We start from the raw sequence: 12,266 nt of genomic DNA, 5'->3' as shown, positions 1-12,266 counted from the left end.
GACTGTAGCCTGCCACGCTCCTCTGTGCATGGAATTCCCAGGCAAGAAAACTGGAGTGGGTAGCCGTTTCCTCCTCCAGGGGATCTTCCCAACTCAGGAATCGAACCTGGGTCTCCTGCATTGTGGGCAGATTCTTTACTATACAAGCAAAGCCCATTTTAGTCTTGGTTCTCACTAAGTGAAAGTGAAAGTCGCTCAGTCATGTCTGACTCTTAACAATCGAATGGAGTGTACAGCCCATGGAATTCACCAGGCCAGAATACTGGAGTGGGTAGCCTATCCCTTCTCCAGCAGATCTTCCTTACCCAGGAATCAAACTGGGGTGTCATGCATTGCAGGCGGATTCTTTACCAACTGAGCTAGCAGGGAAGCTCTGGTTCTCACTAAAACCTGTATCAATTAGTTATTGCTGACTCATTGGAAAAGACCCTGATGCTGGGAAAGACTGAAGGCAGGAGGAGAAGACAGTGACAGAGAATGAGATGGCGGATGGCATCACCAATTCAATGGACATGAACTTGGGCAAACTCCAGGAGATGATGAGGGACAGGGAGGCCTGGCATGCTGCAGTCTATGGGGTGGCAGAGAGTCGGACACGACATGACTTGCTGACTGAACAACAACATAATGCATCAGCCCAAAACTTAGTGGATCTAAACTACAAGGTTTAAGTAGGCAGTGCCTGTCTCAGCTAAGCTTACTCATGTTTCTGTGGTCAGTGGTGGATCACAAGGGCAGCTCTGCTCTTCTTTGTCAAGCTCTCCTCCATTGTTGTTGTTGTGTAGCCACTAAGTCATCTTCCGACTCTTTTGCGACCCTATGGATGGTAACCCACCAGGCTCCTCTGTCCATCACATACCTTGGTATGACAAACTAAGAACTACATATTTTATTTCTGTTCCTGGTTCCTGACACAGGGCTCCTAAAACCCTTGGGATATCCTGGGTGATAGAAGAGTCTTTTGTTCTAAGAAGACAAATTTTGGTGGGCTCCTGCATAGCTTCAGGGTGGAAGCTGGTTATCAGAAAGACCAAAGCATAATTCAAATTGATGCTTTTGAACTGTGGTGTTGGAGAAGACTCTTGAGAGTCCCTTGGACTGCAAGGAGATCAAATAAATCAATCCTAAAGGAAATCAGTCCTAAATATTCACTGGAAGGACGGATGCTGAAGCTGAAACTCCAATACTTTGGCCACCTGATGCAAAGAACTGAGTCATTTGAAAAGACCCTGATGCTTGGAAAGATTGAAAGCAGGAGGAGAAGGGGACAACAGAGGATGAGATGGTTGGATGGCATCACCAACTCAATGGACATGAGTCTGAATAAACTCCAGGAGTTGGTGATAGACAGGGAGGCCTGGCATGTTGCAGTCCATGGGATCAAAGAGTTGGACATGACTGAGCGACTGAACTGGGAAGCCATGAATAGAAGCTTGGAACTTTCAGCCCCACCCCCAACCCCCAGGGATGGGAGAGATATTGGAGATTTAATTAATAATCTAGCATGCCTACATAATGAAGCCTCTATAAAAATCCCTGAACTATGAGGTTTACAGAGCTCCCAGGTTGATGATCATATCCATGTGCTGGGAGGGTGGCAACACCCAACTCCCAGGGACAAGAGGTGCCTGAGGACAAGGTACTCAGGACCTTCCAGACCTTGCCTTTTGTAACTCTTCAGCTGTCTATTTGTATCCCTTAAAATAAATCAGTAAGTGTAAGTTAGTATTTCCTTGCATTCTTTAGGCCCTTAAAGCAAATTATCAAATCTGGGGAGAGGGTTGTGGAAACTGCCATTCTATAGCCAGTTGGTCAGAAGTACAGGTGATAACCTTGGACTTGTAAATGGTCTGAAGTGGGGGGTACCTTGAGGGACTGAGTTCTTAACCTGTGGGACCTGCACTAACTTTAGATATTTAATGTCATAATTGAATTGTAGGACACCTAGTTGATATCCAGAAAGTTGGAAAATTATTAATAATTGTTGTCAAGAAAAAAACTCACACATTTGGTGTCAGAGGTGCTGTGAGTATAGTATAGAAAAAGAGTTTCCTATTTAATTAATTGGGCTTATTAGGTGGCTCAGTGGTAAAGAATCCTCCTGCCCATACAGGAGGTGCAAGAGAGGCAGGTTTGATCCCTGGGTCGAAAGGATCCCCTACAGAAATGCAACCCACTCCAGTATTCTTGCCTGGAATATTCCATGGACAGAGGAGCCTGGTGGGCTACAGTCCATGGGGTCGCAAAGAGTTGGGTATGGCTGAGCGTGTGTGCACATGTGCGCACACGCACACACACACACATTTAATTAACTAGCTGACTGTAGATTGATCTACGATGGACATGGCTGGGACAGCTGAGTTCTTCCTGTGCTCTCCCACCAGTGGGCTAGCCTGGTTTTTGCTCACTCGGTGGAATAAGATAACTAGAGAACAGAACCACTCAAAACTTGGATCGCAGGCTTGGAACCAGCACTCTGCCGTTTCCTCCGCAATCAAGTGGCCAAAACAAATGACAAGATCAGTTCAGACACAAAGAAATAGAGTCCACCTTCTGAAAGTATGAACTACAAAGTCACTTCACACAAGGTGTGGATACAAGGGAAAGTGAAGAAAAATGTCTGTTTTAGCAATCTACTTCAAGGCACCTGTAGATGCTACATTTCATGCAGCTTGTGGGACTTAGGTTTCCCAACCAGGGATTGAACCCAGGCCCTCAGCAATGAAAGCATGGAGTCCTAACCACTGGACAGCCAGGAAATTCCTGAGCTTGTACTTCTTAATGCTCACTCTCATCAAGAATTAGAGCTCAAATGAGGTGTTGTGCTTTGAGTATAGCTAACACTTCCTCCAACACACACAGCAAGGTTAAGGGAGAGAAGCACCTGCCCTTAAACTGAGGTCTACAAAATAGATAATTCAGTGGTATCTTTTTTTTTTTCAGTATCATACTAAAATAATTCTTTTTTAAAGTTTTTCCATATTTTGCTTATTTTTAGTGTTGTTTATTTATCTATTTATTTTTAGCCGCACTGGGTCTTCATTGCTGCACACGGCCTGTCTCTAGTTGCTAAGAGCGGGGGCTGCTCTCTAGTTGCAGGGTGCAGGCTTCTCGTTGAGGTGGCGTCTCTTGTGGAGCACAGGCTCTGGGACCTGCGGACTCTAGTAGTCACAGTGTGCGCTCCATAGCTGCAGCACACAGGTTTACATGGCTTGCGGCATGTGGCATCTTCCCAGACCAGGGATGGAACCTGTATCCCCTGCACTGGTAGGAGGATTCTCTACCACTGGACTACCAGGGAAGTCCTACCTTTTAAGTCTTCAAAAGACCACCTTTTGAAGACCTTGAAATGTGTCTCCTAAAATCTGGAGGGGGCCGAGAACTGGCATCTGCCTCAACATGGCAAAGCATAAGATTAGGGCAGTTAGATAAAGCACTGTGGCTTGTGGATTTACTGCATTCCCACGAATGAGGGGTCACACATGGAAGTCTTCCTGTAGAAAAGACATGAAGCAAGAGATTTTTTAGAGAGATGATATGACACTGTCTTGGTCCCCATCTGGAGGGCCATGAAAACCTAAGTTCTGTGAAGGACTGAAGCAAAAGAAAGCAGAATGCGTACCATGGGATGCCTGAAGTTAAGTTGACCAGCTCGGGGAAAAAATAAAACAAAATGCAGTTACCCATTTTGGTGGACCTGATGATCAGAGATGCTCAGATTGGAAGGAGGAGAAGATGCTCAGGAGAAGGGGAGCAAAAGGTGAGGGTCTCAAGAACCACAGAGGCATTCCCACTAGGGAAAGAGTCAGCCTTTGGTAAAGGAAACTAAGATCAGTGATACTTCCAGTCAAGTTAGAACTTTCCTCTGCCACTGACTCTCCTTTTCCTCCCTAACTCCCAACCCAGCATTATAACTCATATTAAGGAAGATAAACAGAGAGGAATAGCACCAAGTGAAGAACAACAGCAACTTCACTCTTTGCAACACCTAGTCTTGAAGCAGGGAGACAAAGAAGCTGTAATTTCAAGAGAAATTTTACTTTTTCATTACTGTACTAGACATACTATTACTGAGCTAGAATCACTTTTATAGCTTCAGAGTCATGGACCATGCCATAGTTTCCACTCAAAGGTAAAGGAAAATACTAGTCCTGCAGTATGTGTTTGAATGGTCACTGGAGGAATAAATCAAATTATTTTCTAATTACACCTCTTGAGTGTTGCAGTTCAGTTCAGTCACTCAGTTGTAATAGACTCTTTGTGACCCCATGGACTGCAACACGCCAGGCTTCCCTGTCCATCACCCACTCCTGGAGCTTGCTCAAACTCATGTCCAATGAGTCAGTGATTGCCATCCAACCATCTCATCCTCTGTTGTCCACTTCTCCTCCTGCCTTCAATCTTTCCCAGCATCAGGGTCTTTTCCAATGAGTCAGTTCTTCACATCAGGTGGCCAAAGTATTGGAGCTTCAGCTTCAACATCAGTCATTTCAATGAATATTCAGGACTGATTTCCTTTAGGATGGACTGGCTGGATCTCCTTGTAGGCCAAGGGATTCTCAAGAGTCTTCTCCAACACCACAGTTCAAAAGCATCAATTCTTCAGTGCTCAGCTTTCTTTATGGTCCAACTCTCACATCCGTACATCACTATTGGAAAAACCATAACTTTGACTAGAAGGACCTTTGTCAGCATCTCTGCTTTTTAATATGCTCTCTATATGGGACTTTGCTGACAGCTCAGTTGGTGAAGAATCCACCTGCAATGAAGGACAGCCTGGTTCGATTCCTGGGTTGGGAAGATCCCCTGGAGAAGGGAAAGACTACCCACTCCAGTATACTGGCCTGGAGAATTCCATGGACTGTATACTCCATGGGGGTCACAAAGAGTTGGATACAACTGAATGACTTTCACTTCACTTCACTTCACTTCTAGGTTTATCATAGCTTTTCTTCCAAGGAGAAAGTGTCTTTTCATTTCATGGCTGCAGTCACCATCTGCAGTGACTCTGGAGCCCAAGAAAATAAAGTCTCTCACTGTTTCCATTGTTTCCCCATCTATTTGCCATGAAGTGATGGGACAGGATGCTATGATCTTAGCTTTTTGAAAGTTGAGTTTTAAGTCAGCTTTTTCACTCTCCTTTTCACCTTCATCAAGAGGCTCAAATATTGCTTTATTTTCAAGACTAGAATAAACCCATTACATATTTATACAGTATAAGTAATATATTTATTCAAAAATATATGAGAAAAGTAAGAAAGTAACTATATTTTCCAAAGCAAAATTTAGGGAAATGAGTGACATTGTTTTCATTTTTACAAATCTTTTTAATATATGCCTTAATAGGAGACAGCTAGCTTCTTAAATTTGCTTCTGCATTCAATACAGCAAAACATGATTTTAGTTATAGTACATGAAAAACTTTGACCTCAAACAGGTAGGTGAAAGAGAGAACAGTATATTAATAGCAACTTCAGATGATTCTAAATATTCTTCTTTGATACTACACCAAAACTCAAGTGATGTGATTATTTCTGGAAAGTTAATTACAATATGGAATCCAAACCCTATCAAAGATATTTTTTTTTACTTTAAGTAAAAATTCACTGGTTTATTGTGTACTTTGAGCAAATTTTTTTAATCCATGAGGATTTTATAACATAATATATTGGTCATTTGGAAAATAGTGGCTCACTGAGTTATACAGATCGTCCAAAAGTTGACACATTTCATTATACAATGCTTTTTAAATCACATTTGCTAATAATATCACCACTGACCTCATCAGAAAAATCTTCAAATATTAGGAAACTATCATGGTCAAGTGGCAGATATAAAGGGTCCACACTGCCAATCTTTATTTAAAAGCTCAAATGTTTTCATTGGCAATAAATATTATTCATATTTTCTTGAAGTGACAAATTCACATTTTTAATTTTCAGAAAATGTCTGCCAAATTCTCTAGTCTAAATAACCATAATTTGTCTGTCATGTTCAATTTTAAGCAGAATGGTATCTCATAAAAAGTGCTACTAGTTAGATGATTTTAGAAGTGCTTTTCCAGTGCAAAATGGAGGTGGCCACACTGCTGTGCCTCTTGGCCAAGACATATATTTCAACAGAAATTTTATTTTGGCTTGAATCATCTAGAACAGCCATAGTATTAATACCAAATTTAGTGAATCATAGAATTAGAAAATATTTTAAACATCATCTAGTCCTTTCTGAAAGAAAATATTCTCTTCAGCAGGTTTGAAGTTCATTCAGCTTCTGATCAAGCACTTCCAGTGATGTGAATCTCAATGGTTTTCTAAGCAGCCTATTTCAGAATTCTTGGATAGCTTTAATTCTTATTCAGATCTTTGTCACAGCAAACTAGAACATTCTTTTTGTTGTTGTTGTTGTTGTTTCATGATGCAGAAGAGAATGAATGTACTTTTTCCTTCCATATGGCTGAATTTCAAGAAAAGACAACTTTAATGCATACCCTTCCCACTTCATATCCCCCCACCCCCACCCCTCCACACACATACACACACAAAACCTTCCCTCATCATGGCATTTCTTCTCTAGGATAGAACCTGATTTCTTTACTACTCATCCTCAAACAACAGTTTCTAGATCCCTGCCACTTTATCATCCTAGACTCTTTCTGTTTGCTCATGAGCCGCTTCAAAATAATGCGAGAACACTATTAAAAGATTCTGACTTAAGTATTTCTGGATCAATTCCTTTCCTTCTTTTGCACTTGTACTGGAGCCGTCTACAACTGTATTTGTTTTTGTTGTTGTTGTTTGATTTTGTATTTGTTTGCTTTTTAGGAACCACATCAAACTGTGGGCTTATACTGAATTAGTCTTCAAGCAAAATCCCCAACTTTTTCTTGCATGAACATTGCTAATTTGGCTGTCCTATTCTGCACTTGTACAATTCATTGTTTTTAGCCTAAGTGAAGATATTTATATAGTATTATAATTTTTTTATATTATAGGTTTAGACCCATTTAGAACAATTTAGACTGTCTAAAATTTTCTCATTTTTAATTTTATATCTATGGCAGAGAATACTTGCTGGCCACCAAAATCTAGTCTCGCTTTCCTGCGCACATGATTGGATTACATTTCTCAGCATTCTTTGTAATCAGATGTTATGCTGAGACTATTTTCTAGACTGTTTTTATGTGAATAAAAGACTGTACTTTGGGGTGGGGGGGGGTGTTGGGGATGGCAGTGCGCCTACTTCATCCTCTCTCCCTCCTTCTACTCTTGAACCCAGACCCTAACTATACTTCTCACAAAAAGTTGGGGGTGGGTATGACCAAGCCATAGGCAGAAGCAGCCTGATTCCCTCAATCTCTGTGCAGAGAAGAGCTGCCTTCTGACCTGGGATGCCTGCCCTGGAATTAAAGGTGAGAAATAAACTGTTCCTTAAGTCACTACATCTGGGCTCTGTTTATTATAACAGCTTAACTTACATCATAACTATCACTAATAAGCTACATTAATAACATGTAGTTTATTAGTAGTAGTTACGATTAACAGGATATTTGTCTTCATCTAAATTGATTATGTTTTTCTGTGGTAGGAATGATGGGGAGAAATATAATGCTCACTAATAAATAGGCCTAATAATTAGGCCTTCTATATGTCTATGCTTCATTTCAGCTCAAGAAACCTGTTTTATTTCCTAGAAGATACCCTAAGGCCCTGACTCTGGTCTTAGTGCTTTTATTATAAATAACCTCCTCTTTGAAGTCTTTTCCATCTTCTCTAGACAGAGCCAGCACCTGTCTCTACCAGTGCTCCTGCTGAAACCTTGCCCAAGCTTCACCATTTGCAATTCCATTAAAATTGTTTGCCTGCTCTCTTTTCATTAGGCTTTGTGCTCCCAAGGATGGGACCACATTTTATTTATCTGTGCATTTTCAGTGCTGTGTCACAATGTCTGACATACAACAAAAACTCAATAAATGCTTGAGAATGAATAAGTAAACAACCGGATAATTTTACATTTGGACCTATAAGAAGAAACCAAACAGGAGCTATTCGTTCTAACATCAATATGTTTCCATTAATGTCAAAAAACAAACAAACAAACAAAAAAAACTGAATCCTTGAGTACAAATGGACAGGAACAGAACATTTAGTTCTCTGGGGAGTCTCTCTGGTATCCTGGGTTCCATGAATTCTTCTCTAGTCCTACTTTTGCTTGGACCCTAGAGCTAGTCATGGTGTCATAACCACCTAAGAGTAGTTAAAGTTCCATGTTGCAGTAAATAAGCCTCTGAAAACCACAGCATGTTTTTGTTTTTCAAACTTTGTACATTTTCTTAAGATGGAAACTACTGTCTCCTTAGATTTTTTTTTAACTTTTGGTTTGATTTATTTAAGACTATCCCTGACAGCCTGATACTTCACACTAGTTTCAGACGATTTATCACAGTGCTCCTCTACTGCATTAAATCTATTTCTTAAAGGAAAAAAATCATTTATTATTTTAACAAGAATTGAATAGGGCATCAGACCTACAAAGTCGCCTAGATGTCAGTTCGTGGCTCCCTATTATGTGATTGGCACAAGCTCCATTCAACTTCTTGCGGAAATTCAAAGCCTTTACCTGATTTTTTTCTCCAAATTCTTGGAAATATGAGCAGAGTTGGGGGAGAGGCAGAGGGTAGGCAAGGGTGCCAAATATGTCCTAATGGTGATTTCTTGCTTGGAGGTTTTAATTCTCAGCATCTCAGGTACACTCTGCCTTCTATACCACATTAACCCATGAATGTAATTAAGCTCCTTTCTCAGTTCCCACTAAAACCCTAGTGGTATAGACGGTTTGGAGGAAGGGAAAGGAAAGCCAACAATATATTGAGTTGGTCAAAGGTTTATTGGGGGTTTTTAAGTTTAGCGCAAGATATAAATCATACAGATCTGATTTTGAGAACATGAACAAGTCATAGTAATTTAGTACATGGAAATATCTTAATATCTGGAAATAGTGAAATACTGAAATAGTGAAAACCCCAAACAAACTTTTTGGCCACTCTAACAGGATTGCAGACAACTTCAAAATGAATGCTAGCCTTTCAAGTAGACTTGCTCTCTCCATTTTTTTAACCCATCCCAGGGATCTTCTTGCAGATGACCACTTCACCTCCAGTGCCTTAGCCCTGTGTCTCCTCACTGGTTCTCACTGTCTCCTCACTCCTTCCAACTTCTTATACCTCTTCTCTCTCCCATCTCAATATTTGTTTCTTCCTAACTCAGAGAAATGTAGTTGTTTCATTTTTTGTTTTGGTTACTGCAAATTCATTTAGGATCTCACCTTTCTCTTAGTCTTACCAAGGTAATTTCCCAGATAACAGTATTATTTTTCTAAGTGAATTCCAAACGATAAAACTTAAAGCCTATTACAAACATACTCTGGCTGGTGCAGAGAGATTGTTGATATCTGGGCCTCAGTCATTTTGTACAGAGACTTGTCCAATAGCCAACAGTATAGCAGATGCCTAACACAGCCCTGCCTCTGGGCTCCCTGATTCCCAACTGGGGCCCCCTGATTCCCAACTGGTTTCACACTATAGATTATATATCTAGCCTCTGCAGTGTGGAGTGAGTGGCCAACACCCTAATCCAATCACCATGCCTCTATCCTCCTCCCTTTATGGCCCAAGTTCAGTAGCAATACACCTTTCTCATGCTCTGACCCCATGTTCCTGTCTTCACAACTTGCTCGCCACCTCTGTCCAAGATTAGAACCACAATACCAGCTTTCAGTGTTTCACCATTTCCAGAATTGATATTTCCATGTACTAAATTACTACAATTTGTACATGTTTTCAAAGTCATATCTGTATGATTTATATCATGAGATAAACTTAAAAAGCATCCTGACCAAATAGTCCCCCTCTTTAAAGTTCCTACACTGTATCTTGTTATTTTATCTTGTTTTCTTTATTTTATATTTTATCACATATACTGAAAAACTAAGCAGGTCAGACATGTTTTCTTATCTTTATTTATTGGTCATTTTAAAAAATAATTTTATTTATTTATTGGCTCTGCTGAGTCTTCATTGCTGTGTTGGCTTTACTCTAGTTGCAGAGAGAAGGGGCTACTCTAGTTGCAGTACGTGGGCTACTCATTCTGATGGCTTCTCTTGTTTTGAAGCACAGGCTCTAGGGCATGCAGGCTTCAGTAGCTGTGGCACGTGGGTTCAGTAGCTGTGGCTCCTGGACTATAGAGCACAGCCTCAACAGTTGTGGCACACAGACTTAATTGTTCTGCAGGATGGGGAATCTTTCCACATCAGGGATTGGACCCATGTCTCCTGCATTGGCAGACAGGTTCTTTACCACTGAGCCACCAGGGAAACCCCTGCTTATTGGTCATTTGAATTCATTTAGGGCTAATTCATTGATGACTAGATAATAAAATTATAGAAGTTAATGGGGGAAGCCAAGAAAAACTACAGGTGGATATATTGTTTACTTAACCATTACCATGATGAAATATTCTCTACTAGATACTAGATAAATTATGCAGTACTTTGAACATTCTTTGACACTTCCTTTCTTTGGGATTGGAATGAAAACTGATTTTTTCCAGTCCTGTGGCCACTGCTGAGTTTTCCAAATTTGCTGGCATATTGAGTGCAGCATTTTAACAGCATCATCTTTAAGGACTTGAAATAGCTCACCTGGAACTGCATCACCTCTACTTGCTTTGTTCATAGTGATGCTTCCTAAGGCCCACTTGACTTCGCATTTCAAGATGTCTGGCTCTAGGTAAGTGTTCACATCATTGTGGTTATCTGGGTCATGAAGATCTTTTTTGTGTGGTTCTGTGTATTCTTGCCACCTTTTCTTAATATCTTCTGCTTCTGTTGGGTTCATACCATTTCTGTCCTTTATTGTGCCCACATTTGCATGAAATGTTCCCTTGGTATCTCTAAGTTTCTTGCAGAGATCTTTAGTCTTTCCCATTCTACTGTTTTCCTCTGTTTCTTTGCATTGATTCCTGAGGAAGTCTTTCTTTTCTCTCTTTGCTATTCTTTGAAACTCTGCATTCAAATGGGTATTGCTTTCCTTTACTCCTTTGCCTTCAGCTTCTCTTCTTTACTCAGCTATTTGTAAGGCTTCTTAAGACAACCATTTTGCCTTTTTGCCTTTCTTTTTCTTGGGGGTGGTCTTGATCCGTGCCTCCTATACAATGTCATGAACTTCCACCCATAGTTCTTCAGATACTCTGTCTATCAGATCTAATCCCTTGAATCTATTTGTCACTTCCACTGTATAATCATAAGGGATTTGATTTAGGTCATACCTCAATGATTTAATGGTTTTCCCTACTTTCTTCAATTTAAGTCTGAATTTGGCAATAAGCAGTTCATGATCTGAGCCACAGTCAGCTCCCAGTCTTGTTTTTGCTGACTGTATAGAGCTTCTCCATCTTTGGCTGCAAAGAATATAATCAATCTGATTTCAGTATTGACATCTGGTGATTTCCACGTGTAGAGTGTTATTGGAAGAGGGTATTTGCTATGATGAGTGCGTTCTCTTGACAAAACTCTGTTAGCCTTTGCCCTCCTTCATTTTGTACTCCAAGCCCAAATTTGCCTGTTACTCCAGGTATCTCTTGACTTCCCACTTTCACATTCCAGCCCCCTATGATGAAAAGGTTATCTTTTTGTGTGTGTATGTATGTTAGTTCTAGAATGTCTTGTAGATCATCACAGAACCGTTCAGCTTCTTTGGCATTAGTGGTTGAGGCATAGACTTGGATTATTGTGATATGGAATGGTTTGCCTTGGAAATGAACAAAGATCATTTTGTCGTTTTTAAAATTGTGCCCAAGTGCTGCATTTCAGACTCTTTTGTTGACTATGAGGACTACTGCATTTCATCTAAGGGATTCGTGCCCACAGTAGTAGATACAATGGTCATCTGAATTAAATTCACCCATTCCAGTCCATTTTAGTTCACTGATTTCTAAAATGTCGATGTTCACTCTAGCCATCTCCTGTTTGACCACTTCCAATTGACCTTGATTCATGGACATAACATTCCAGGTTCCTAGGCAAGACTGTTCTTTACAGCATCAGACTTTACTTCCATCACCAGTCACAGCTACACCTTGGTGTTGTTTTTATTTTGGCTCCATCTCTTCATTCTTTCTGAAGTTATTCTCCACTTTTTTCCAATAGCATTTTGGGCATCTACTGACCTGGGGAGTTCATCTTTCATTGTCATATCTTTGCCTTTTCATACT

This window comes from Bison bison, unplaced genomic scaffold (assembly GCF_000754665.1).
Source record: "Bison bison bison isolate TAMUID 2011002044 unplaced genomic scaffold, Bison_UMD1.0 scf7180017864237, whole genome shotgun sequence".
NCBI lineage: Eukaryota > Metazoa > Chordata > Mammalia > Artiodactyla > Bovidae > Bison > Bison bison.
Note: the sequence above shows the minus strand (reverse complement) of the source record.